Source organism: Staurois parvus, unplaced genomic scaffold, assembly GCF_062004578.1.
Source record: "Staurois parvus isolate SC_StPar_1 unplaced genomic scaffold, SC_StPar_1.0 ptg000153l, whole genome shotgun sequence".
In the NCBI taxonomy this organism is placed as follows: domain Eukaryota; kingdom Metazoa; phylum Chordata; class Amphibia; order Anura; family Ranidae; genus Staurois; species Staurois parvus.
The window spans coordinates 23,469,602-23,496,735 of record NW_028317949.1 but is presented as its reverse complement, the minus strand read 5'-3'; the positions used below and the strand labels follow the sequence as shown (position 1 = coordinate 23,496,735).

Genomic DNA, 27,134 nt, shown 5'->3' with positions numbered 1-27,134 from the left:
TGGTATTTGACCACTTGTGCAGTTTTTATTTTTTGCGCTATAAAAAAAAAGGCTGACAATTTTGAGGAAAAAAAAACAATATTTTGGACTTTTTGCTATAAAACATGTCCAGTAAAAAAAAAATGCAAAAATCAAATTTAGTCATAAATTTCTGCCAAAAAAAAACCCCAATATGTGTAAATTAATTGGTTTGCGTGAAAGTTATACACTGTACTAATGGCAATGGGGAGGACGGGGTTAACTTTATTTTGCAGGGAAGGGTTATAGGAGTGAGGGGAGTGTTTTACTAGGGGGCGGGGGTGTGTACTGGACGGGACAAGGCTGATCGAGAAAGAGAAACTGTTCTTTCTTGATCAGCTCATCCTCGAGCTGACAGGGAAGTGACAGACAGCACAGCTACTGCAGCTGTGCTGTCTGTCACTGTTTGCCGTCGATCGCCGGGACATAGCCGCTAAGGAGCGGCTGTGACCCGGCGACTGACATCTGCGGCGGTGATCGGCAGAACAGATAGGGCGGCGGCGCGCTTCGCGCGTGCCCCCTATTTGTTTACAAAACACACGTATTAAAACGTGGTTTTGCCTGCGAGTGCCGCCCTGCCGCCGTATATGTACAGTGGCTGGGTGACATGTAGTTAAAGCCAAACTTCTGCTAATACCGATTCTGATTACAGCCATGGCGAAATGTTTTGAGAATGACACAAATATTAATTTTAAAGTCTGCTTCAGTGTTTTTTAGATCTTTTTGTCAGATGTTACTATGGTATACTGAAGTATAATTACAAGCATTTCATAAGTGTCAAAAGCTTTTATTGACAAATACATTGTTTATGCAGTCAGTCAGTCAGTGTTTGCAGCGTTGACCCTTATTTTTCAAGACCTCTGCAATTCACACTGGCATGCTGTGGATCAACTTTTGGGCCACACCCTGACTGCTGGCAGCCCATTCTTGCAGAATCAAAGCTTGGAGTTTGTCAAAATTTGTGGAGGGGGGTTGTTCACTCGCCTCTTGAGGATTGACCACAAATTCTTAATGGGATTAAGGTCTGGGGAGTTTCCTGGCCATGGACCCAAAGTTTTGATGTTTTTTTTCCCCAAACTACTTGGTTATTAATTTTGCCTTATAGTAAGGTGCTCCACCATGCTGGAAAAGGCATTGTTAGTCATCAAACTGTTCTTGGATGGTTGAGAGAAGTTGTTCTCGGAAGATGTTTATGTGCCATTCTTTATTCATGGCTGTGCGTGAGTGAGCCCACTTCCTTGGCTGAGAAGCAACCCCACACATGAAAGGTCTTAGGATGCTTTACTGTTGGCATGATACAGGACTGATCGTAGCGCTTACCTTCTCTTCCCCGGACAAGGTTTTTTCCCACAAACAATCGGGAAGGGGATTCATCAGAGAAAATTATTTTCCCTGTACCTTTTGCAGAATATCAGTCTGTCCCTGATGTTTTTCCTGGAGAGAAGTGGTTTCTTTTCTGCCATCCTTCAAAAGTCTTTACCTCACTGTGCATGCAGATGAACGCACACCTGTCTGCTACCATTCCTGAGCAAGCTCTGCACTGGTGAAGCTTTGATCCCGCAGCTGAATCAACTTTGGCGCTTGCTGGTCTTTCTTGGGCACCCTGAAGCCTTCTTCATAGCATTTGAACCTCTCTTCTTGAAGTTCCTGATGATCCGATAAATGGTTGATTTAGGTGCAAACTTAGTAGAAGCAATATGCCTGTGAATACCTTTTTGTGCAAATCAGTGATGACTGCACGTTTCCTTGCAGGCAAATTAATATTTCTGTCATTCTCAAAACTTTTGAGCAGGGCTGTAGGCAGTTACACCAACAGTTTTCCATGTCAGTGTTGATTGGTTTTTCTCAACCCTCTGCCACTTTTGCTGGATAGCCTGGTCTGTTAAATGAAGCAGACAAATAACAGATTTACTGGCCGGATCAACAGGTAAAAATAAATGGGAAAAAGCATTAAAAATTAATTAATTAATTCCACCACCACATCTAAGAATTGGTAAGCTTCAATATATAAAATTCTGGGAGGGAGCAGAAGGACGCCACACTCCTATCAGTCTGTGTATACATTTAGATAAAGAGCGGCCTCGGCTTAGGCCCCTCCCAGACCATGCAGAAGGGTCATGACCTGGGAGGAGCCTAGACTGAGGTTTCTCTTCATAGATATCTATACACCAGCTTATAGGAGTGCGGCGTCCTTCTACTCCGCAGTATGTGCTGGGCTTGGATGAGCACCAAAGATGCCTGTACCCTATATACGTGGATCTCTAGAGGGGAATAACCGACGTTTGGAGCAGCACTCTGGTTTTTAAAAGGATTTTACCTGAGACTAGGCCCTAAGCCTATTAGATGGTTTGCTGTCTGCTGACATGGTGTTGGCACTTGGGTTAAGGAGATGACACAGAAAGTAAACAAAATAAAATTTGGAAAATTTGCTGACAAACGTTTTTGCCTGCATTCATGAATAATTGCTTTGCTTACCTGTTTTAAGGAAGGGTTCATGTGGTCCACTTCTGAAATTGACATCCTGAAAGACATCTCTGTTACATCTTGATTGACGTTAGTTGAGTTGGGGATGACATCAGGAATGAGGCACTGCCACTGTAGAAAATCACTGTAATGCATCTTGCTTGTTGTATTTTGACTTGGGAATGGCCTATGTTGACATTAGGCAACTTAAAGTATAACTAAAGGCAAAACTTTTTTAAGTTTTGGATAGAGTGGGAGACATGTTAGTCGGTTTTTATTGCTGTCTGTACCCCCATTAGGGAGATTCACCATCTCTATTTGTCCAGTTTACCATCAATATTGAAAGTAAAAGAAAATCCCAAATGTTGGGTTGTCCCCAGAAAAGTAATAGAGGGCGAATCTTCCAATGGGGACACTAGTTGTTGTGACCTAGGGTCCCCAAGTAATTCCTTTAATATGCAGGGATTCCCCCTCAGTTCCTGTTTTGGCTACGGGGCAGGAAGTGAAGGGAAATCTCCAATGGGACACAAATGGTAAAATATAAACTCACATGGGTTATGACCCCCCCCCCCCCTCCCTCCCTTACTCTATCCAAAATGAAAAAAAAAGTTTTGCCTATAGTTCTACTTAAAGGCAGAAGCATGTCGTATTTTTGGGTCTTAATTCAAACTTAAAGCTTAAGCCTATGCTTAGTAAAAATCAGCACAAGGAACCTTACTTACAATCATTGTATTGTGTCTCTTGTGCTGACAGCTGCAGAATTTGTTGAAATATTCCTCCCTCTGATCCCCCCTACACCTACCGCTGAAAACTTCTGATGCCATGCGGGTTAATAGAGCCAAGGGACCTGTCATTTGCACTCATCAAAAGTACCAATTATGCTCCCCTCTATCCACCCACCTCCACCATTAGAAGTTGTACTAGAGCTTTCATAAATTAAATTTATGAATGAATGAAAATATCCAACTCCTCTATCATAGATCATTTTTTATTCATTGGAGCTATAGTAGAGCTTCTGTGCATGGAGGAGGGCAGTGGAAAGGGTGGCCATAGTCTGTACTGTTGATGAGTGCATATAACAGGTCCCTTGGTGTATGCCTAGCTTTAGCTTGGTAAATATGTGAGTGGGGCTTTGATTACTTTCAATCCCCATAAATGTACAAAGGAAATACAAAAATAAATTACAGCAATCTTACTTGCTCATGATTGTATGCTTGCAATGAAACGATCTTAACCTTATTCAGTAAATGAACATTAATTTTTCAAAATGGAAATATTTTTTACAAAGTGAAGATGCTCTCTTCCTTTAGAGAATAAACACCAAAGTCACACCTACTTCATAAGCCACGTACTGGGATGCTTTCACATTCTTGAAAGTACTAACTTGAATATGAAGATCATGGCGCAGTCGAAAGATATTCATTAGTTCACATCCTGCTGAAACCCATACATGTTGCTTTTGAGTTAGTTTGAGAAGTTTGTATTACCTTTCATTGAGGAATTGGCAGTTTATATGCTATAAATACATTTCTATATAACAAACTCACTTTGTGCACATTTTTACTATTTTATTAGGAACATCCATAACTGAAACATATTTCTGGGCTATACTTACTCATCATAGGTTCCTTTTGCCGGCAACAAATCAGAGGGATCATTTAATTTAACTGACATTTTTATATGGGACAGATAATTTATCACAATATCTTGCTTACGATAGCTGCGCCAAACATTAGGAAGACCAAATAGTTGGTGACTGTGTTCCTCCATTTTAACTGACTTTAAATTGTTTAGACCTTGAAAGTAATCCTTCAGCTTTCAGTCAGTAAGTTCAATTTTAAGAGTGCATGCCTCACTGACTCTATTACTTTTAAGCTGTTGCTAGGCCACATTGTGCATCATTTGCTAAGATAAGTTATAACCATGACTTCCCCAGAGTTCATTTTAGTAGCTTAGCCTGGAAAAGTCGCCTGTGCCACACTGTTGTAATAAAACTGCTGAAAGCTTTGGATATACTAAGGAACTGCTTGGTAGATAATATTTATATTGTTTTTTTTAGTTTGGCCTTAGTATGTTGTCCTGCAATCAACAATTAATTTTGTATGAGTCTTATAAATTTTCAGTGTAAATATTCCTGGAAATAAGCTTAGACAATGCTAAAACTGTAAAAAAAAAGTTTGCTCATTTTTAGAGAAAATGTTTTGCTAGCTAAAAAAGTGCTTATGTGTTTACATGTGCATTGCTGTGTGCTTGTGCCATTCCTAACCAGGGTTCCTCAAGAGGCACCTACGGGTTCCTAGAGCGTTAAACACTTTTTGGGTATAAAAAATGATCTGCTCTGTGTCTCAGATATTCTAGGTGAGGAGTTTCAAACTTTATTTCATGGTCATGGGCCACATCAGGATTATGGTTGCCCTCAAAGGGCCAGTTGTATCTTGTAAGACTAAAAGTCCAAAGCACCCAGCCCCCCTTACTTTGTGCTGCTGCCAGGAAGAAGCTGGGGGCAGAGCTGGGAAGCAGAAAGTGCAGGGTCTGAAGGAGGACCAGAGGAGGGCTGCAATCAGCTGCCAGAGTCTACTGAATGCTCTCAGCGGCTTCAAATTTCAAACTTAAAATTCCACCTTATAAGGCTTGAAATAGCCAAGGAACAGATAGATACTAATAGTGTAATAAGTCTTTATTAGGTGACAAACGAAAATTCCAAAAAGGTAGAACTCAAATGCATGTATTTAGGGCAAACTGGTAACAAAGATGGCCGCTGGCCTTGCTCGCAGCCGTCTGCGGCGTGACATCACTCCGGTGGGCTCCTCCCTGATGTGTTTCGTGCACCAGCACGTTGTCAAAGGGGTCACCCTTCCTTGGCTATTTCGAGCCTTATAAGGTGGAATTTTATCTGGACCTGGATTACTTTCTTGGAGCTGTTCTGATGGTTATGTAAATGGATTGTGACCCCTGAGTGTGAGCAGTACCATCCTTAGGAGCCATTACTGACCCTGATGACCTCGCAGCCCTAGACCAGACCAGACTCTGATGACCTTTAAAGGATAACCCCTTTTTTTGCGCATTTAATATGTGCTTCTGGTAAATGCATAGTCTCATTGGTGTACCGCACCTGAAGTTACCAGCATGGAGCACGGATCACCCTCATTTATGGACTGTCATTTAAGCTGATATTCACCTTTGTCACCAACATCTATGCTTTATTGACACATTGTAACGTCATAATAGGACGTAACTTTCACTCCACCACTTATGCGTCTCAGCTGCGCTCACTATTTTTTGCATTGCGTTTTATCAATAATACCATTGTGTACTATATGTCAATTGTTTTAGCGCTGCATATTTATCATTTTTATTGTCTATTAGAGGTGCAGAGGTTTGCTTTTATATGCTAGCTGCTTATACGTTTATATCTGCGCTCGCAATTACCTTGTATTTATTGATTCACCCAGACTGGCTTGATTAGGAGAATCTAGAGTCTGGGGTGGTACAACCAGAGATGCTGGCTAGCTCTCCAAGAAGAGGATTTTGCTGTAAAAAATTGTATATAATTCTAGGAAGTTGTCCTTGGTTTCACAGTTCCATTGGGCACCCATTCACCCCTAACCCTATCCCAGTTCAAATTCCCCTAATAAAACTTCAAAACAAAGCTCAAGGACTGGTTACTGTTTCTTGGATGCAAGTTATTGGAAAAAAGTGTATTGCCTGGCTGAGCACGACTATACGGGGACCCAAATCTCTAGCGCCTCCTAAGGGACCTAAGGGGGTAGTGCTATATACAGTATATAAACAAAGATAAATACTTTCAGGACTTTTTCCACCTTAATGTGACCTATAAACTGTACAACTATATTGAATAACAAACTGAAATCTTTTAGTGGGGGAAGTAAACAAAAAAAACTAAAATAATGTGGTTGCATAAGTGTGCACACCCTCTTATAACTGGGAATGTTGCTGTGTTTAGAATTAAGCAATCACATTCAAAATCATGTTAAATAGGAGTCAATACACACCTGCTGTCATTTAAAGTGCCTCTGATTAACCCCAAATAAAGTAAAGTTGTTCTAGTAGGTCTTTCCTCACATTTTCTTAGTTGCATCCTACAGCAAAAGCCATGGTCCGCAGAGAACTTCCAAAGCATCAGAGGGATCTCATTGTTAAAAGGTATCAGTCAGGAGAAGGGTACAAAAGAAATTCCAAGGTATTGGATATACCATGGAATACAGTGAAGACAGTCATCATCAAGTGGAGAAAATATAGTGCAACAGTGACATTACCAAGAACTGGACATCCCTCCAAAATTGATGAAAAGACGAGAAGAAAAGTGGTCTGGGAGGCTGCCAAGAGGCATATAGCAACAATAAAGGAGCTCTAGGATTATCTGGCAAGTACTGGCTGTGTGGTACAAGTAACAACAATCTCCTGTCTTCTTCATATGTCTGGGCTAGGGGATAGAGTGGCAAGACGGAAGCCTTTTCTTACGAATAAAAACATCCAAGCCCGCTAAATTTTGCAAAAACGCATCTGAAGTCTCCTAAAATGATTAAACTAACATTGAACATTTTGACCATCATTCCAATAGATATGTTTGTCGCAAAAACAACACTGTACATCACCAAAAGAACACCATACCCACAGTGAAGCATGGTGGTGGCAGCATCATGCTTTGAGGCTGTTTTTCTTCAGCTGGAACTGGGGCCTTAGTCAAGGTAGAGGGAATTATGAACAATTCCAAATACCAGTCAATATTGGCACAAAACCTTCAGGCTTCTGCTAGAAGGCTGAACATGAAGAGGAACTTCATCTTTCAGCATGACAACAATCCAAAGCATACATCCAAATCAACAAAAGAATGGCTTCACCAGAAGAAGATTAAAGTTTTGGAATGGCCGAGCCAGAGCCCAAAGCTGAATCTGATCGAACATCTGTGGGGTGATCTGAAGAGGACTGTGCATAGGAGATTCCCTCGCAGTCTGACAGATTTGGAGTGTTGTTGCAAGGAAGAGTGGGCAAATATTGCCAAGTCAGGATGTGCCATGCTGATAAACTCATACCCAAAAAGACTGAGTGCTGTAATAAAATCAAAAGGTGCTTCAACAAAGTATAAGTTTAAGAATGTGCACACTTATGCAACCATATTATTTTAGTTATTTATTTTTACTTCCCTCCACCTAAAAGATTTCAGTTTGTTGTTCAACTGAGTTGTACAGTTTATAGGTCACATTAAAGGTGGAAAAAGTTCTGAAATTATTTCTTTGTCTCAATTTTTTACATCACAGAAACCTGACATTTTAACAGGGGTGTGTACAGTTTTTATATCCACCATTTAATTTTATTGGAATTTTCCAGTTTAATTCAGGGTGATTTCACACTGCTGGGCTGTGGTTTGGCCATAGTACAGGTTTTTGTATGGCCCACCCATGTTTTTCCATAGACTTCTATTGGATTGTGCGTTTTTGGTGTGTTTTCTGAAAGAGTACCAAAATCCTGCATGCTGCATCAATGGTGCACTTTCAGAAAACACACCACAAATGTACCATCTAATTGAAGTCTATTGGTAACTGCAGGTAACCTGCATGAAAACTGCATATACAGTACCCTTACACATTATGTTAAATAATAATGAAGGTGTAAAATATTTAATGCAAAAGTTAGGTTTATTGTATTCATCTACCTATATATATATATATATATATATATATATATATATATATATATATATACAGTGAATGTCTAGGACTTGTTAAAACACCTTTGGCTATAAGTTCCTGGTTCTGTTTTTTGTCTTGAACACACTGGGGTTGATTTGCCAAAGGCATATAGACTGTGGACTTTGCAAGTGCAGTTGCTCCAGAATTTAGTAAATGAAGTAAAGCTCCGCTTTGCAAAGAATACCCAATCATGTGCAAAGGAAAATAAAAACAAAAAAACAGCATTTTTGCTTGCACATGATTGGATGATGGAAGTCAGCAGAGCTTCTGATCATTTACTAAGCTCTGGAGCAACTGCACTTGCAGAGTCTATTTGCCTTTAGTAAATCAACCCCATTGATATCTGGGTGATAGGTACTGCTGGCTTTTTATTTGTTTTTTGTGTTCTGTGCTAAAGCCAAAAAGTTTAATTTTGCATTCTGACGAGAGAAACTTTTTCTACCTGTTAATTTGTGACCCGCTATTTTTTTTTTACTAATTCCAAATGGGTTTTGATATGTAATTTTTTTTATGGCTTTACTTTTCCCGCCTCTTCCATAAAGCCCTTGTTTGTGGAGTGTCCAATCTATAGTTGTCCCATTGTTATTATTCTCCTTGTCAGCTTTGGTTTAAATAAGAAGTATTCCACCTGCATACTCCCTAAGGATATTCTAATTAGTGATGAGCTTGGGTTTGGTTCAGGCTGAAGTTGGAAGTAAGCTGTGACTCCCAGTCACTGTCACCCAAATAACTGCAGCTAGGGCATGTGCCCATATTAGTTAAATTAAAGTATAACTAAAGCCCAAACTTTTTTTTTTTAGTTTTGGATAGGGTAGAGAGGGGTTAGAATGCTTGTCTGTTGTTATTGCTGTCTGTGCCCCGTTAAGGAGATCCACCCTCTCTATTTGTCTTGTTTACCATTATCATTGAAAGTGAAAAAAAAATCCCAAATTTTGGTTGTCCTCAGAAAAGTAATGCAGGGGAAATCTTAGAATGAGGACTCTAGTTCTGGTGACCTGGAGGTCCCCAAGGAATTCCCTAAATTTGCAGTGATTTCCTCTGACTTCCAGTTCAGCTATAGGACAGAAAGTGAAGGGAAATCTCTGCAATGGGACACAGATGGTGAAAAAAAATCTGACCATGGTTATAATCCTCCCTTGCTCTATCCAAAATGAAAAAGTAAGTTTTGCCTATAGTTTTACTTTAAGAACCCAAGTTCTGATTAAACTCAAGCCCATCCCTAGTTTTAATCAGAGGCGCTTTATCCCAGAACACCTGGTAAATGTAGTGGTGTAGTTGCCTTTTGACATAACAAATCTGCATTTTCTTACTTTAGATTTTGAAAATGAAAGCACCATGCCATTTTTATGTGTCATTTCTTTCAGTATATCACTGTTTTCTTTGGGCACTACAGATCTACTGTTTACTTGTTCAAATATGTATAAAAAGTCAACAATTTCCATTGCGGTATACTGACTGTATTTCAAAAACTAAAAATAATTTTTTTTCTGGAGTATGGAATGGTTTTTTAACCCCTGTCGTGAGTGTCCAATGTAAGAAATTTTCCTTAATCTTTTGTCCTGTAGACATAAAAGAATGCTAGAGCAGTGAAGGCGAGTCCCCTATAAAGCCAACTAACACATTACAATGTGATTGTACAATATCATTTAGCTGTACCAAAAATAATTAATGCAAGTGCCTACCTGACTGGAGAGAAATCTAATGAATAGATTAGACTGTAAGCTTCTTGTGGAAAAGGAGTGGTGTGACATGCTGTATACTGTTTAAAGCTCTGTGCAAAATTGTTGGCACAACTTGTAATAATTACAAAAATTAATTATGTAGGTCATCAAACTACACAGTTTGGGTAAATCTAAAGGTAATTTTACAAAGATTGTATGGCCAGATTCCACTATGTATGGTGACCCTTTGACTGTTGTCACAGAAAATGTTCCTATTGGATGATCTGCCCTCTCTTGTTCTAACAGCAACTTAAAGCAGAACTTTACCTATTACAGCAAAAGAACATGCATTCCACATTAATAATTATGCTACCGAAAACAGCAGGAGCTTTAAATTTCCTCCAGCATTGTTCCTGTTTCTTTTTGTCAGAGGCTGCCATTTTGAAGTCCATTCACTTTTTTTATTGGAAACTCTCCCCGTCTTTGGTCTCAAAAGCTTATGTCACTTTCTGTAATTAAAATATGTACATTTCTAGCTTTGATTGTATGTTTTGGCTCAGATAGAGAGGAAGGCTAACAGAAGCTTTACAGTTCTGAAGTTCACAGGCTGATAATGAGGGAGAAAAGGAGAGAATATCAGGGAGATCAGACACTATCCTTGTAGGTTTAACTCTTTTGTGTCTTTCTGGCACTGTTTGTCTTGTCACCTCTCCTGCTTTTCTTTTCTCTCTTCCTAATCTGTGTTCCCTCAGCACAGTCCATATCATTTCTATTGCTTTCTTCCAGCTTCAGCAGCGGTAACTCTCAAAGCTGTTAGCTGATTGGCTTCTAGTGGCTCTGATTTTGGGCACAGTGCTGAGAATAGAGAGTGACTTAGCATGTGCTGAGAAGGGTGATATCGTTACTTGATTTTAAAAAGGGAGGTTTGGTAATAACAAACATTTATACTTACCTAAGTGGATGCAGAGCCAAGCTGTGGAGGGGAAGGGAGTGCCTGGCTCAGGCTCTTAGCAACTTGCTGAGCGGCTGAGCCAGCTGCCAGTCCAAGCATCTGGGTGGATCCTGACATTAAAGTCGGTTTCTCTCCAGAATTTGGACCGGCTCTATGACGGCTCTAAAGACTGCTGTTGGCAGAAAACGGGTCACAGGAGTGCAGAACAAAGTGCACTTCTAGACCCACAGGAGAAGTAGGACCACGAGAGCCTTGGCCTTACTTTTCCTTTAAACAGTATAGGCACGTATTTTTATTGTTTTTTATTGTTTGACATAGCTACACTTGCAGAAGGGGCCAGGACTTCATTTTCTGACTAAATTTACACTTTAACATATTGCATTTTCCCTCAGGTTTAGGCCCAATAACAGTTGTCACCAGGACAACCAGATAGTCACATAATGGGGACACAGGTAGCAATAAAAGCTTGGCAGGCATTTTAATCCCTCACTGCTCTATCCTGAACAAAAAAAAAAATAATGTTTTGGCTATAGATCCCCTTTAAAACAACCCTGTCATTATACTAAGTACTGTCTGGCAAAGCATACCGATAAAACTAGAGTATAAATACTTATCTATCTTGGCACTTGTGCCACTGAATGCTGAAGTCCACTTGGTTCCTTATCACTCTCACTGGTTCCTCTGCAGAAGTCCATGTAACTACAGGAGATAGTAATGACAGTAAGGTCAGCAGGAGTAGCCAGTGAGAGCAATGGGGGACCAAGGAGAGCAACACTCCCAGAAGTGTTTGTTTCCCTGTGGACTTTGGGAGGCCAGTTGATAGTAATGGAGTGGCGTTTGGTGGTGTTTTCAGTGTTCTTTTACAATTGTAACTTGCTTGAGTAAATTTAGTATAGCAGCATGTTACTTTAACCTAAAAATATGCATAGATGGATGTTTCTTTAAATATGCTGACCCATACTTTTGTGATGAGTAATGTCTGCTGTTTTAAACCTGAGCTTGAAATATGCAAATGCTATTTGCTGGCCTAACTGTCTTTTAACAGTGCTGATGTGCCAGATTTGGTACTTTTGAATGACAAGGGATGCCCTAATGTCATTTATAAATAGCTGTCTATAGACAAATGAAACACACATTCTCTTTCAGAGATAATCTGAACATATAAAGTGATCAAACTATTAATGTTGAACCAACATAACTGTTAAACTTTTTTTTTTCCATTATTTAAAGAGTAATTATTTCTGCTACAGGAGGATAATGAATGGTAGGTATATATACATAAATGAGAACATATATCACTTCTTAAAAGGCTCTGTAATTCCCTTGCAGTTAATGGCTCAGTGTAGTAATTTTATTTATGCAAGTATATGTTAGCAGAAAGTGAAGATTGGTAATACCTGCTTAATTACCCTCCAGTGGTTCCTACCTCTGTTAGTTTGGATGCTTACAGTTCAAAATTCTCCTCCTAGAGCATGTAAGCCATCCATTTATTTAATAAAAGTAATAGTGTTAGCTTCACGTAAATCAGGCTATAAACCAGGGAAATATCCATGTTCCTTGCAAAATTTATTTCAAATAATTAATTTCGGTTATAAAACAGAAAATTGTGTCATTGCCATTGGCAGCTCTTGTATCATTAAAGGTATTGGACAAATTTCAGCAGAAAGCTGTTACAATGTCTGTTCACAGTAAGCCATGTTTTGTGCAGACTTTCTATATTTTTGTGAATCAAAGTATCATCCAGACCCCTACCTTCTTCATAGATACATTGAAGTGCACGGATAATTTTTTTTGGCTTCTCCAGTGTGGAGTGGTTGCTTAGTAGTGATGTTAGTTTTTGGTTTGTCACTCAAAACTGTTGCTCCTGATAGCTTCCAATTGTTTCACATTTGCAAATGAAGAAGCATTAACAAACAGTGCTCTGCAGTTCTGCATACAGTGCCTTGAAAAAGTATTCATACCCCTTGAAATTTTCCACATTTTGTCATGTTACAACCAAAAACATAAATGTATTTTAGTGGGATTTTATGTGATAGACCAACACAAAGTGTCACAAAATTGTGAAGTGGTTTTCAAAATTTTTTACAAATAAATATCTGAAAAATGTGGCATGCATTTGTATTCCGCCCCCTTTACACTGATACACCTAACTAAAATCTAGTGGAACCAATTGCCTTCAGAAGTCACCTAGATAGTAAATAGTCCAACTGTTTGTAATTTAATCTCAGTGTAACTACAGCTGTTCTATGAAGCCCTCAGTGTTTTGTTAGAGAACATTAGTGAACAAACAGCATTATGATGGCCAAGGACCACACCAGACAGGTCAGGGATAAAGGTGTGGATAAGCTTAAAGCAGGGTTAGGTAAAAAAAAAATATCCCAAGCTTTGAACTTCTCACGAAGCACTGTTCAATCCATCATCTGAAAATGGAAGAGTATGGCACAACTGCAAACCCACCAAGACGTAGCCGTCCACCTAAACCAGGGGTAGGCAACCTTTCAGAGGTTGAGGTCTACCTGGACAACATGGAGTAAAGCAAAGATTCCCTGGGGGGTGGTGAGTTGCTAGGCAGCGCCCTTAAAAAACAAATTTCATCCCCCACTGTAGTGTCTTGAACCCCCCAATGCAGTGTCCTCTGCCCCCTTTTCATCACCCCCCTGTAGTTTCCTCTGCCCCCCTCCCCCCATATTATTGTCTTGTACCCCAAATGCTGTGTCCTTTGCCCCCCTCCCCCACAGTAATGTCCTGTACCCCACCCAAGCAGTGTCCTCTGCCCTCCTTCACACTACATCAACCAACTGTCATATCCTCTGCCCCCTTCCCCCCAGTAGTGTCCTGTACCCCCCCAAACCAGTGTTCTCTGCCCCCCACAACATCAACCCCCCACACTTTGTATTGTCAGCGTGTGTAGAGCAGAGCGGAGAACAGAAGACAACACAGTGCTGGGTGGAAGGCAGGAGCAGGGGCTGCCAAGCTGGTGATTGGTTGCTAGGATAGCCTATCAACGAATCACTGAGCAGCTTCCACCTCTGACTCTGCCATCCACCCAGCACTATGCTACCTCCTGTTCTTTGCTGTGCTTGTAACATGAGAGCAGCGGAGGCTGGGGGGATGCAGAACCCTGGTCATGATTGACCTGTCAGCTCCCCGTGGTTGACCGGTCTATGGGTTGCCAACCCCCGACCTAAACTGACAGGCTGGGCAAGATGTCTTCTGATGTGAAGGGGGGGGGGGCTCTAGTGTGATGTGGGGACTTCTGATAAGAAGTTATTTCTTGAAGTGTGTTCATTCATTAAAATTTTGTTCCTTCAATTATAAAACTTTTTTTTTTGGCCTGCGAATATTTGTCAAATATACAATGTGGACCTCGTACTGAAAAGTTTGGAAACCCTGATCTACAGTGTGAATAAAGTGCTAGATCTCTTCTACTACGCAGATTTAATCAGTTTGCTATTCACTTAGACTTTCCCTAATCTGAGTGTATGTACTGTATGTGTGTGTGGCCCTGCCAATGTGTAAATGGTTGTAAAAAGGACACTAGGTTCACATGTATTCAGAGTTTGAGACTCCAGAGTAGCGATTAAGAGCAGAGAAAACCGTTTTTACGTCTTTCTTCTGATTTTGGTATTCCCAGATTGGGCTTCCCAGATTTCAAAGTCCTTTGGGATGGAAGAGATCTCCAACTAAGTGTCCAGGTCTTGTTGAAAACCAGTAGGGTGTGTGTTCAGGTGCATGCAGCCCTTATAATGAAGGCTTGGGGATAGCTCAGAGTTCCTGCCAGGAGGCAGGTGTGCTTCCATTTTAAGTCTGAAGACCGAGGTACTCTACTCAAGAGACTTCACTCCATGTGGAAGGGATACACGGTCCATTGGTCTGAGAGAGTTGAGGCAGCTATGTGAGCAAGGAAGACTGAGTGTAGGACACAGGGAGAGCTGTGGCAAATGGGAGAGTTCAGTGGACTGAGGGAATCTGGAGGTCTTTTTAAGATCAGTTCTGTACATTTGTCAGCTTTATTGCAGGTTATTACCTCCATCTGTAGTTTTTCACCTAAGGCCAAGGTGAACAGCTGAACACCACATGGGAAATTCTACAAAAATATGTACTCACAGAGCCACTGCAACCAATTTGATAGCCGCGTGGGTCTGGTGCACGGCTCCGAATGCACACTGTCTGCATTTGGGGCCACACACACACTTGTGAGCAAACATGGACCTTGAATAGGCATACACTGTAATATTGTAGCTTATTCATAGATTTACCTGCATTGGAGCCTTTTAATTCACATATCCACAGTGAGGCCTGACAAGAATTTCCTACAAAACTCTGCATGTGATTTGATCAAAGGCTTTGTACAGAGTTCTGTAAAAAAAAAAAAAAAAAAAAGAAGTCAGCTGATTACAGATGCAAGGCATGAGAATTTTGGGAAATCCCAACTACAAACTGTGGCTGGTCACTTTACTTTTACTTACGGTAAGGATAAGAAATTTAGACTCTGGACTGTTATATATTATCACAAATGGCTGCAAATTGAAATGAAGATATTATTTTTTATGTCCTATGATTAGAAAAATGACGTGTGTGGCAGTTATATGGACTGTATAGTCTTAGTTTATAAAGCATCTGGTTGAAAAACACATTCCCTGGCATTCATAAAGCGTGTCATAGATACTCCTTTGAATCCTGTCTCATGGTAGTGCGACAAACAGCGGAACTTGTGACAGATTCTAGTATATGTCAGTGAGGTGTATTTGAATCAGTCGCAACTCTGACAGAACTGTCACAAGCATTTCTACTGCAAAGTGGTGGAGATTTACAGGTAGAGAGGTTGTCTGAAGGAGTGAAGATCTCTTCTATGCTGTAGTAAATTGTTGATTATATCGGCAACGGAATTTGTCCCTTTCGAAATAGTTGATATGTTTCAATTGCTCTTATTTACCTTCACTTCAATAAGGCAATATTTCTTTTTGTTTCTGTGAATTTCTCACAACTTGAGAACCATACAGTAAAAGTATCACAAATAAAAAATACTAATTTGCCCCCTGCGTAACACTAACAATGAGAAGGTCCCAAGGTGTTCATGAATTTAATGCAAGGCTTCTGATTACTTACACATTGTCACAAGTGTCGCAAAAACACCTAATTAAATTGATCTCCCTGCGCATAGCCTACCTACTCTATGGTTCAGTTTTTGATCCAGGTATTCCTTTGGATGATAACCTACTTGGTCACACCTGCTTATGATGCTGCTATGCCTTTTGCTGCTTCAGAAAGTCTGATGTTAAAATGTGTCAGTTCTAAGATGTTTCTTGCTACTCACAATCCTATACAAATGTGATCATTGAGGCATTAAACAGAGAGAATGAGGGAGGAAGTTAAATAGCCCAGGCTTCAGAACATGCTCTCCTACCACAAGCGGTCAGTGAATTCCAATATTCATTGTGCCTCTTCTTACTGACAGGCAGTGTATCCCTTCATGCATGCTTTCCCCTTCCACCCCAACTAGGCTTAGTTATGTGCAAGCAGGAAAATTCCTAGGTTCTGAACATTTGGTGTGCAATGTCTTTTGTGCTAAACATCATGCATGAACTCTCTTCCTCCTTGGGCCTGAATCTTGATAAAGTTGGACAGAATCACAGCAATGTAAAGCACAGTATTGTAATGCACAGCTGTCAGGGAAAGGCTTGCCCATAGTGCGGATTGAGTTTCCAGACACAAATGTCTGTGCAGGCCAGCAACTAGCCTGACATATGCATCCACACATGCTCATGTGCACGCCTGCCATCAATGCTGGTTCCAAACGGGCTATTTAAACAGGGCTTTAGCATTGTCTCATTGCTGTTTGGTCTACAGCGTTCTGTGTGCTTTGTTCTTGATTCCTGTGCCTGACATCTGATCTTGACCTGGCTTGCTCCTGACCAGGGGCGGACTGACCATTCGAACACTCGAGCACTGCCCGAGGGCCCGGGGTCAGTAGGGGGCCCCATGAGATACCCCTGGTACCTTTCATTGGCTTTTTCATAGGCTTTTTTGGGTGTGGGTTAGGACACAGGGGCCCCATGATCCCTTATTGCCTGGGGCCTCATGAGTTGTCAGTCGGCCCCTGCTCCTGACCATGCTTTTCTGCTTCCTGCCCTGACTTTGGTTTGTCCCTTTATTCAGTTTCTGCCTCCTGTTCTTGCCTGGTCTGCTTCACTGTTGCTGATACTGGCCCATGACCCAACTACTCTTCTGCCTGCCATTTATGCCTGATTTGCTTGTCTGTTACCAACCCGGCTTGTCTGACCCTGCATCCTGCTCATCCAGTCTGCTACAACTCCTCCCATCCAGCATGCTCTCATCTGGCTTCTGCTTCCTGCCGCGCATGCACAGCTTGTCACCAGCCAAGCACTGTGCCAGCTCGTCTGCCACCAGCCTGTCCTGCCTGCAACATCCATCTGCCTATTGTCAGCTGCTTCTGTTTCTGGCATCCTTCCAGTGAGGTATTAGCTACTACCATAACAGCCTCCTGGACTGAGCACTAGGCACTCATACCTTGCTGTGCTCTCATGGCTGCTGTTCCACTATCAGTGGCCCCAGAGCTGGAGCTGTATGAGAGACCTTCCTCATGTCAGACTCACTAACCAGGTAAACCCATTTTTAATGCATTCTGCTAGACAGGTAAATTCGGTTTGTTTGCAGGCTGACTGGCAAGTTAGAGCTGGGAATTTTTCTGTTTTGTTGTTTGACATGCGTCGCCCGTCCATGACTCCTTGCTGTGAAGGCCAGTTATAGACTGGGACAGTGACTGGTTTTTGTCACTAACCAGGTACGTGACAACAGCAATGTAATAGGGACCACAAAAATAACAGTTAAGATTGAAGGGTCGTCCATGATGTCATGAGAATAACTCACATCTCTGAGGGAAAATAACTATGGACAAATTAAAGTTTCAACCTTGACCACAGTGGTGCTAATCAATTTTTTAAAGAAGGACACTATGTAGAAAATAATATATTCTGTACACAGCTGTCTCTCTTCCGTGTCTAGCAGTGTTTGTGTTATTGCAGAGTAATTCCTGGCTCATTCCATTCGCTTTGCTACAATAGCCAGCTGCCTTTTGATTGCTTAGCATCATTACCCCTTTTTGTCATTAGTCTAAACAGAACATCCAGGGACATATCTGTAACATAAGAGCTGTATAGAACATTGAGACATTTATTTTGTTTCCAGCTTTTAGCTGTTTTCGGTCTCTGGGTTTGGAAAGTGCTGCATAAACAGAACTGCCAAAGCACTGATTGCCTATTCTCTTTACCAGTGACAGATAGGAATCACAAGCCTTTTTGGCGGGCTTGCTTCTTTAGACGGCTATGCTATATCCAGTTCATCAGCATTACATCGAGATGCTTTTAAAACACTATGCCGGTCTTGTTGATGTATTATAGATGTTTTTTGCCGTTATTAATGAAAAATAGATTTTGACTTCCGTTCAAATCATTTAAACCATTTTATGAAAAACCATTACCTCTGTAAGTTACATTTAAACATCACCTGTTAAATTGGTTTCCTAAACTATCACATAGTAGTACAACAAGCGTTTGGCAGTTTATACAGTATTTTGTTTGGGAAGCTCTGTAATTTTATAGTCCAGGTCCTACAATACATTTCTTATAGAGATAACAAAATGCATTTGTTAATGCTATAGATTTCAGTAATCTTCTTACATAACTCTCAGAAACCAACATTGGAATAAAAGTGTGCGTTTTGGAACATACTGCTTTACAGGACTACATCATTAAGTAGCAACAGACCAAAACTATCCTAGTCTGGACAAATGAATGGAGCAAATATTAATAAAGAGTTAATGTTCTTCACCAGGCAGAGCCACTGTGTCTCCCATTAAGGAGATTCATCCTCTCTATTTGTCCTGTTTACCGTTATCATTGAAAGTGAAAATAAAAGAAAATCCCACATTTTGGGTTTTCCTCAGAAAAGTAAAGAAATCCTTCAAAAGGGACACAAGATCTGATGACCTGGGGGTCCCCAAGTAATTCCCCTAATTTTTATGGATTTCCTCGCACTTCCTGTTTGGCTATGGGACTGGACGTGAAGGAAAATCTTCCCAATGGGATGCGGATGGTTAAAAAAAAAAAAAATCAGGGGTTATAACCCTCGTTTACTCTATCCAAAATGAAAACAATTTTTTTTCTACAGTTCTACTTTAACATTCTGTTTTTTTTTTTTTTTTTAATTAATATTTCAACTTTTTTTTTTCATTTTCAGTTGCTCTATTTATTTTTTTTCACCAAATGTCATGTTATTTTGAGAGGGCTGTCTCCTCGAATATTGGTGTTTACCAAAGCTGTCCACACAACCTGACAGCTAACTTGGTGAGCACCTTAGAGCAGAGCCCAGTAAGGAGGAATGCCTTTTAGAAATTAAATACAGCCCAGGTATTGTCTTGGAAAAAAACACTACTGAAGTAAAATCTGGCAGTTTATGTCTGTAGATAGAATAAAGTATACCCTGCAAAACTGTTTTGGGAAAATTTCAGTAAATCTGGTTCACTTAAAACAAAATGCAGTTCTCCATTTTTTTAAATCTTTTTTTGTTATGAAGTTATAATGGTCACTGTCTTCATTATGTGTATTATTACATTGTATTACAATTTTTTAAATGTTTTATTGCCATGGTACTTACAATTTTATGAGCTATTCTTGTTAGTGTGAGGGATGATCACATTTTTTTTATTTCATACTAGAAACAATGGGAGAGATTTACTAAAACTGGAGCACTCAGAATCTGGTGCAGCTGTGCATGGTAGCCAATCGGCTTCTAACTTGAGTTTATTCAGTTAAGCTTTGACAATAAAACCTACACCAGATTTTGCACTCCAGTTTTACTTAATAACCCGAATGTTTCTGTTTGGTAATTCTTTTTTCATCTGGTTTATTTGGAATGCAAATGGCATTCTTAAAATTGTGGATTACAAAAGGGCAGAAAAAGAAAGCACATTTAAAGTAGTTTAAAATAATAGAATTTTTTTTAACAATCTAAAAATAAATATTGGCATATTTAGTCTAGTAGGTTAAGCCAACTTCATTTATAAGAAGAATGTTAACAAATTGTGTAAATATGGGTTATGCATTTTTTTTACTTATTTAGTTTGCTTCTTTTCTACATATCAAACTTGCCTGCAGCTCTAATTGGTTGTAATTGGCTCAATTGAAAACAAAGGCATTTATAATAATCTCATATCCTGAGCTGCACAAAAATGTAAATTGAGGATGCAGGAAAAGAAAATTTGAGTACAGTGTTTAGTTGCAAGGAGTGGTTCTATAATAATGGCTTGGCTGAAATGTGCTGCTTGATTAAATCCTACTATTTGTACTCAATAAAAGGTTGTATCAAACCGCTGTGTTTTTCATAGGAAAACATTTTAAATGAATCCGCTTAAATTAGTTTCATTATTTACAAGAATCAGGACTGAATAACATATTGTTTGTGAATGAAAGGAATCTAAAAAGTAATCAAAACAGCATTAATATAAAAAAGGTTTCTTTTGCTTTTCGAAAAGCTTTCAGGCAACATTTTTCTTCTTCCTTACTCTGTTCTGCTGCTAGGACATTATTGCTCATTTATTTCTATTAAATATTCGTGGATGGAGGAATATATTTACATTAGCCCCTGTACTTTATGAATTCATAATTAATTATGATTATTATAATTCTTAGTGTTATTCGTGTCTTTATTTCTCCTACTCATTACATGCATTCAGTAATTCAGAAAACAATAAAGCAAGATGATCAGAGTGACAAAAGCAAGTGATTTTTATGTGCTTTAAAGAGGACCTGTGTGGTAAAATGCAGGTCCTTGCAGATGGTGGGAATGAGCGCTAAATAATGGCTGTTTCTGGTTTCAAAACCTAAGTCACTGAAGGTGAACAAGAATTTGGATTAGCAAGTCAGTGAGATTTTTCATTGATCGGTAAATTTGTTCTGGGTTACTAAAATTACTGTAGCCTTTGGAACATCTTCACAGGCTGGCAAATGGCATTTGCAGAAGGTAAGGCCCCTAATGGCAGCCTTATATTCTCTCGTTTCCTTTACCAAACAACCATGGCTAGCCTAGCATTGTCAGCAAATGAAAATGTCAGTTGATTGCAACCAATGCAACTGCACTACATTATTAGATGGCATTTACCAGAATTCTCATTTCTAAAAAAATACTTACACCTTGGTAACCTTGATTTGAAATCTCCCCACAATGTTTAGATTATTATATTGTATATCTGTGACAGATGGAGAACACAAGATTTTCTGTTCCATTACAGCAGTCATGTTTTTACCATTTGATTTCCTCACATCATCAAGGGTAGTTTTATTAATTAAGCCTGGCAGCCCTATGAAATACTTACAATGCCATCAGCAATCATTTCTCTAAGTGGACAGACTTCAGGGGAGTCAGTATTAAACTACTGTCAAGCAAACAGATGATCTTTGGATTTGTTAATTTTCATGTATACAAGTATGACATGTAACTGTTGTGCATTGCAATTCGTTATATGGTTCTAGTCCATTAAACTCTTCAAACATCAGATGAATGGACAGATACTAGCAATGCATCCTTGATAGAAGGCTCTATAAATGTTAAATAATCACAGGATCTTACAATGAAATCTTGTGCTCCATGGTGCAGTTCTTCGCTATAATTTATGGAGTGTCATTCTAGATGAGCATTGCTTATTTTTGGGTTTGGTGGTTTTTGCCCTGTTTAAATGCAAAGAGTTACAGCTTGTGTAATTATTTAAAATATACATGCTGGCAAAAACTTAATAGAAGCTTCTAAGCGTGAAAGTGTTACTACAGCATAAAAAAAATCATTAGCGTTCAAATGGTTTTTTGATTGACTCCCTGATTTGGAACAGAACGGCTGAGGAGGGGGAGAAAATGAGCTTTATGACAGCGTATTTAGGACACCAGAAATTGATATAAAACAAGGCTTGTATTAAAATTATAACTAAAATGTTGTAATTTAAATGTTTGCTTCTGAATGATTCTATTTAAATTTGGCGTTTTAGTGGCTGATGTATTATATAAATATATGTTTTGAATCGTTATTTTAGATTGCAGGCATTATTAGAAATATGTACATTTCTTATTTTTGGTTTTTATACCTGTTAATATGCTCCAATCCAAAATTTATGTATATTCAGCAAACTAAGCACCTTTTTTTAAATGTCCTTCTGATCAGGGCTGTAAAGTGCAGCTCTAGCCAGATTTTCTTTCAGTTGCCAATAGAGGATGGAAGAATACAGTTGCCAATAGAGGAAGAAAGAATAAGAACTCCTATCATGTTGTCTTTTTTTTTTTTTTGCATTTACACATCCATGTCTTTTTTCTATGACTCTGCTGGCCAGATTTTCCCTTACATTTGTCTCACTGACATGCTGTGACACATGGCCAGATCTAGGGGGTGCTGGGGAGGGCTGTGCCCCCCCCAGATGTCACTTGCATTCCCCAAAAGCCCCCTGCCCAACTCCAACACTGTGTCTGACTGATGAGCTTCTTTTCCTGTCCCTGCACACAGAGAAGTCACAGGCATGAGAGCTGTGAGTTCGGATTCCTACACGCAGACATGTACAATACAGTGGGGGGACATGTATGTAGAATAGTAAGTGGGAGAAGTGTGAAGTGGGCGGGATTGCTGGAGGAATGGGCAGGGTGCAAGGTAAGCAGTTCGGGGGTGGAGCAGTGCCATGAGTTGGATGCAGTTTGGAAGGTGAGAGTGGAGAATGGAGGACAGGTGAATTGGTCTGCTGAGCATGGGGCAGTTATGTACGGGGTGGAGGGCCGACATCATCACATCCAGTTTGTTATCAGGTCACAGCAGGGGGCAGAAATACTGTCTGTGTTCAGCCAGACAAGTTATCCTTCATTATTGTTCCTCTAGTTTTCTCCACTCACCTCCATGGTGTATTTGTGGAGTTATAATGCATGCTATGGAGCTCTGATACACATGCAACATGCCTGGTGTCTGCAGATATATATATATATATATATACCATCATCCTGATGGTATAACTATTCTTTATAGTATACCCTCCTATATGTCATCTCACCTCCCTGACATGTCTGCATTTATAACATCAGAGTGATGCCATATTTCTAATTTGTGTAATAATCCCTATAGTGTTGCCAGCTACTATAAAGGAACTTAACCTTCCTGATGTTATAGAATAATGCTATAACTCATCTGTACATTATTTATTACAGGTACTATATTATTTAGTACTGGCAATTTACATATACCATATATTTAATATTCATATCAGTCCTTGCCCCAAGGAGCTTACAATCTAAGGTGCTGACTTCAAATGCATACACAGGCCAATTTTTTAGAAAGGAGCCAATTAACCTACCAACATGTGCCACCAGGCACAGGGAGAATATGCAAACACCACACAGTTAGTGCCCAGGTTGGGATTCAAACCAAGGACCCCAATGCTGCAAGGCAGGTGTGCTAAGACCTAAACCACTCTGCTACCCTATAGTGTTCTTATATTATTTTATATAGAATATAACCTTCCTGACATGTTTGCAGTTATAGGGTGATTCTATAACTCATCTGTATGTTATGCCCTATAATGGATATAGCCTTCCTGACGTGTCTGCTACTGGTATGATATTATAACTCCTAATCCACTTGTAATGAATTGTATTGTAGCTGTACTCCCTTCTTTTATAGGCTTTATTCACATCATTTTAACAACTTGCCCTCCAGAGGATTTCCCCCCCTTCCTGACCAGGCCATTTTTTGCATCATTACATTGCATCATTGTTGCAATTCTTTTTTCTTGCTTAAGGCATCCTCATTTGGTAAAATAAATATATAACTGCTGCATGTCTTTTAGTAATTTAGTGCTAATATAAATCACCATTCTAGTTTAAAAATATGTTATCAGTTTCATGGCTGGCTGCATTTTAAACACTTCATGTCCTTAGGCTGTTTTAAAACATCCTGAACTTGAAGTGGTTAAAACAAGCTTATAGCTGCAGCCATGAGCCTCGTGGTGGTTTTTTGAGCTGACGATCAACTGGTCAGTAAAAGTGATTCGGGCGGCTCTACAACCACCTGATCACTTTACGATAAGGAGAAGGTCCATCCTACCGCTACCATCTTCAGTGGTTCCTGGGCTCTCCTATTTCTCTCCTGGGAGCCCAGGACTACAGTCAACTGCTAGAACAGTTAGATCCAGACAAGATCAAAGAACACCTGTGACTAACAGTACTGGAAGTGACAAAAATTCCATCACTTCTGATTTCAAAGTGGTTACTTTCCAATTATTGTAGCTGAGGAAGCAGCTAATCAAATATCATCTGTTCTTTATTAGCTGCAATGAAGGGCAGGGAAGACATTGGGGGTCTAATAGACCCTTGATATCTCCATAGAGAGTGCCTGTCGCCTGCCCATACTACTTCGTAAGGGGCTTTTTAGTTCCCTCATGATATCAATAAATTTAAATTAATAAAAACATTTACAAAACATCGCCAAAATCCGCACGTTCCTAACCCCAGAAACCACTAAACAGCTCATCCACTCCCTCATCATATCACGACTCGACTACTGCAACTCCCTCCTCACTGGCCTGCCTCGCCGCTGGCTATCCCCGCTTCAGTCGATCCTGAATACGGCTGCCAGACTCATTCAGCTTTCCAACCGCTCCATTTCCGCCACCCCCCTCTGCCAATCCCTCCACTGGCTTCCGATTGCGCAACGGATCAAATTCAAAATCCTAACACTGACGTACAAAGCTGTCCACCATACTGCCCCGAACTACATCACTGACCTAATATCCAAGTACCGCCCAGCACGCACACTTCGCTCCTCACAAGACCTCCTTCTCTCTAGTTCCCTGGTCTCCTCCCATGCCCGCCTCCAGGACTTCTCCAGGGTGTCACCCATCCTCTGGAACTCCCTGCCCCAACCCATCAGATTATCACCTACTCTCCTCTCCTTTAGGCTCACCCTGAAAACCCATCTCTTCAGGGAAGCCTACCCCACCAGCTGCTAACTTGCCGACCTCCTGCACTCTTCCTACCACTCCATCCCCCACAGCTATCTCCTCCTGTGCCACCATCCCCTCCCTCCTAGATTGTAAGCTCGAAAGAGCAGGGCCCTCAATCCCCTCGTGTTTTTCATTGTATTGGTATTGTTCTGTCACATGTTCTGTCCCCCTTTGTAATGTACAGCGCTGAGCGAACTATTGGCGCTTTATAAATACTGTATAATAATAATAATAATAAAGTGTGAAAATTTTATTATAATAGTAAAAAAAATGCACCCAGAAAATACATGCAAATGCAAACGTGTAGGTCTTGTATGCGTATGTAAATAGTTCTTGCACCACACATGTGAGGTATCACCAGGCATGTCAGAGCAAGATCAATAACTCTAGGTCAATAACTCATGGTTAACTCTAAATTGATAACCAGTAAAGGCTTTTATAGCGTCACTTTGAAATCTTAGGTACCGTAATTTTTTTTGTAATGTCATGGGAGCATGCAATTTTGACTCTTTACTGAGCTCAACTATATCTTTTATATTTTACCAAAAACTTGGTGAAAAAAAAAATCTGATTTTAACACGTGTATTATGAAATTACCCAGATGCAAAGCACTTAAACATGGCTTCCTTCTCTTCACTATTTCCACAAGTTCACAATATGTCCTGGTGATGTGATCTGCACACTGATGTTTACAGCTTTTCTCTCATTTATACAATATAAGGACCAATCATGTGACTATAGCAGAAAGTCCATCCCACTCAGCTATCAGGAAGTAAGAAATGGCTAAAGAAACAGTTTTTAAATCTATGTGTAAGTTTTAGGGCTAGTTCACACTATATGCAGTGCAGTTTTTTTTTTCTGCATCAAAAATACATGCACACTGTTTTCATTGTATTTCAATGGCTCTAGTTCACACCAGTGCAGTCAGTTTCTGGTGCAGAACGAAAAAGTAAAACATGCTGCATTTTTTCTGCTCAGAACTGTACTGGAACATAGCAAACTGCATCAAAACTGCACCGGAATGGAGTGCGGTGTGAACTGTGAGCTAATATGTATCAGGAATGCATTTGAAGTACGTTTTTGTGGTGTGAACTGGCCATTAGTACAGATAGCAGCAGGTACTACTCTCCAGTGAAGTTTGCTAATATCTTTCCAGTGTACTGTATGCAGGGGTGATGTTAGAAACCACTGGGCCCCATACAGCCAACCTGACAGAGCCCCCCCAAAAACATAGTTTACTATGCTTCAGTTATGAATAAACACAGTGAGTGATCAGTACCAATCACTCATTGTTTTCATTCAGGACAGGAAGGGGCTGGTAAATGCAACATATTTACCCTTCCCCCACTCTCCATCCTGAAGGCTCCCATTGTGTGCCAGCAGCTGCCTGTGGGAAGCCAAAAACACTGCAGGAGTAGGGGCACTCAGGGGTCCTGGGCAGCAGGGGGAAACATATGGTGCACAGGAAAGGTGATGGGTGTGGCAGGGGGGCAATTACTAAAACCGATCACCTGCATGGGTCTCTGTGCAGCAGCTGAAAGCCAGCAGGAGGAAGAGGAGAAGAATATAGCTTGCAGCTGCTGCAAAGAGAACCATAGAGGAGATGGAGCCCAGTAATTGCTCCCCCGCCCTGCCGAGCATCCTCCCTGCCCACACCCGGTTCACCCAGCTTTCTGGGCCCCGTACAGGAGGACTGGTGGTGCCCCCTTATCCATAGCCCTGACTGTATGCAACTGACCATGAGAGGTCTCTTTTTTTTTTTTTTCCAACAAAAAGTCAAGTTGAACTTTTTTGAATATATAGCAGAATCATTTTTAGCAATTGATACAGCGCTGTCAGATGGGAAAGGGAAGACTTCAGCCCTGTGTAAGCTCTAACAAGCGCAACTTTGAGCTCAGAGCCTAAGCTTTTTCTTTTTCCTGGTGGCAGAATGCTTGGGGGAAAGGTAAGTATATACTGCTTTAAACAGGTTGCCCATTAAAGGCAACCTGCTGCATGGACAAAGCACCGGTTGCCTTTAATGGGTACCATTTAACTTAAGTTACCAAAAAATAGTTGATCTCAATATCCATGTTGATGTGGTGTGCAAAGCTCGATTTCCATACCTAGATTATTCTACATGTTCTAAATATGTTGCCCACATAGAGTGAATGGAGAACGCATTCAGAAAAGGTTGAGCAGTCTGGAAAGAAAATGGTTCAGTTTAAGAAAATTAAGTCCTTGGAAATAGGTGAACTGTAAGTGGCATGTACACATGCTGGCCATTTGATTTCTCCTACCCAAAA

The 27,134-nt window shown here is 40.3% G+C and overlaps 1 protein-coding gene across 2 annotated transcripts in view; it reads left to right on the top strand.

Annotated features, from left to right (window-relative positions):
• The window catches only part of PIGN (phosphatidylinositol glycan anchor biosynthesis class N), a 450,907-nt gene that overhangs the window by 160,622 nt on the left and 263,151 nt on the right, over positions 1-27,134 (top strand). The gene's annotated exons all lie outside the window — the stretch shown is intronic.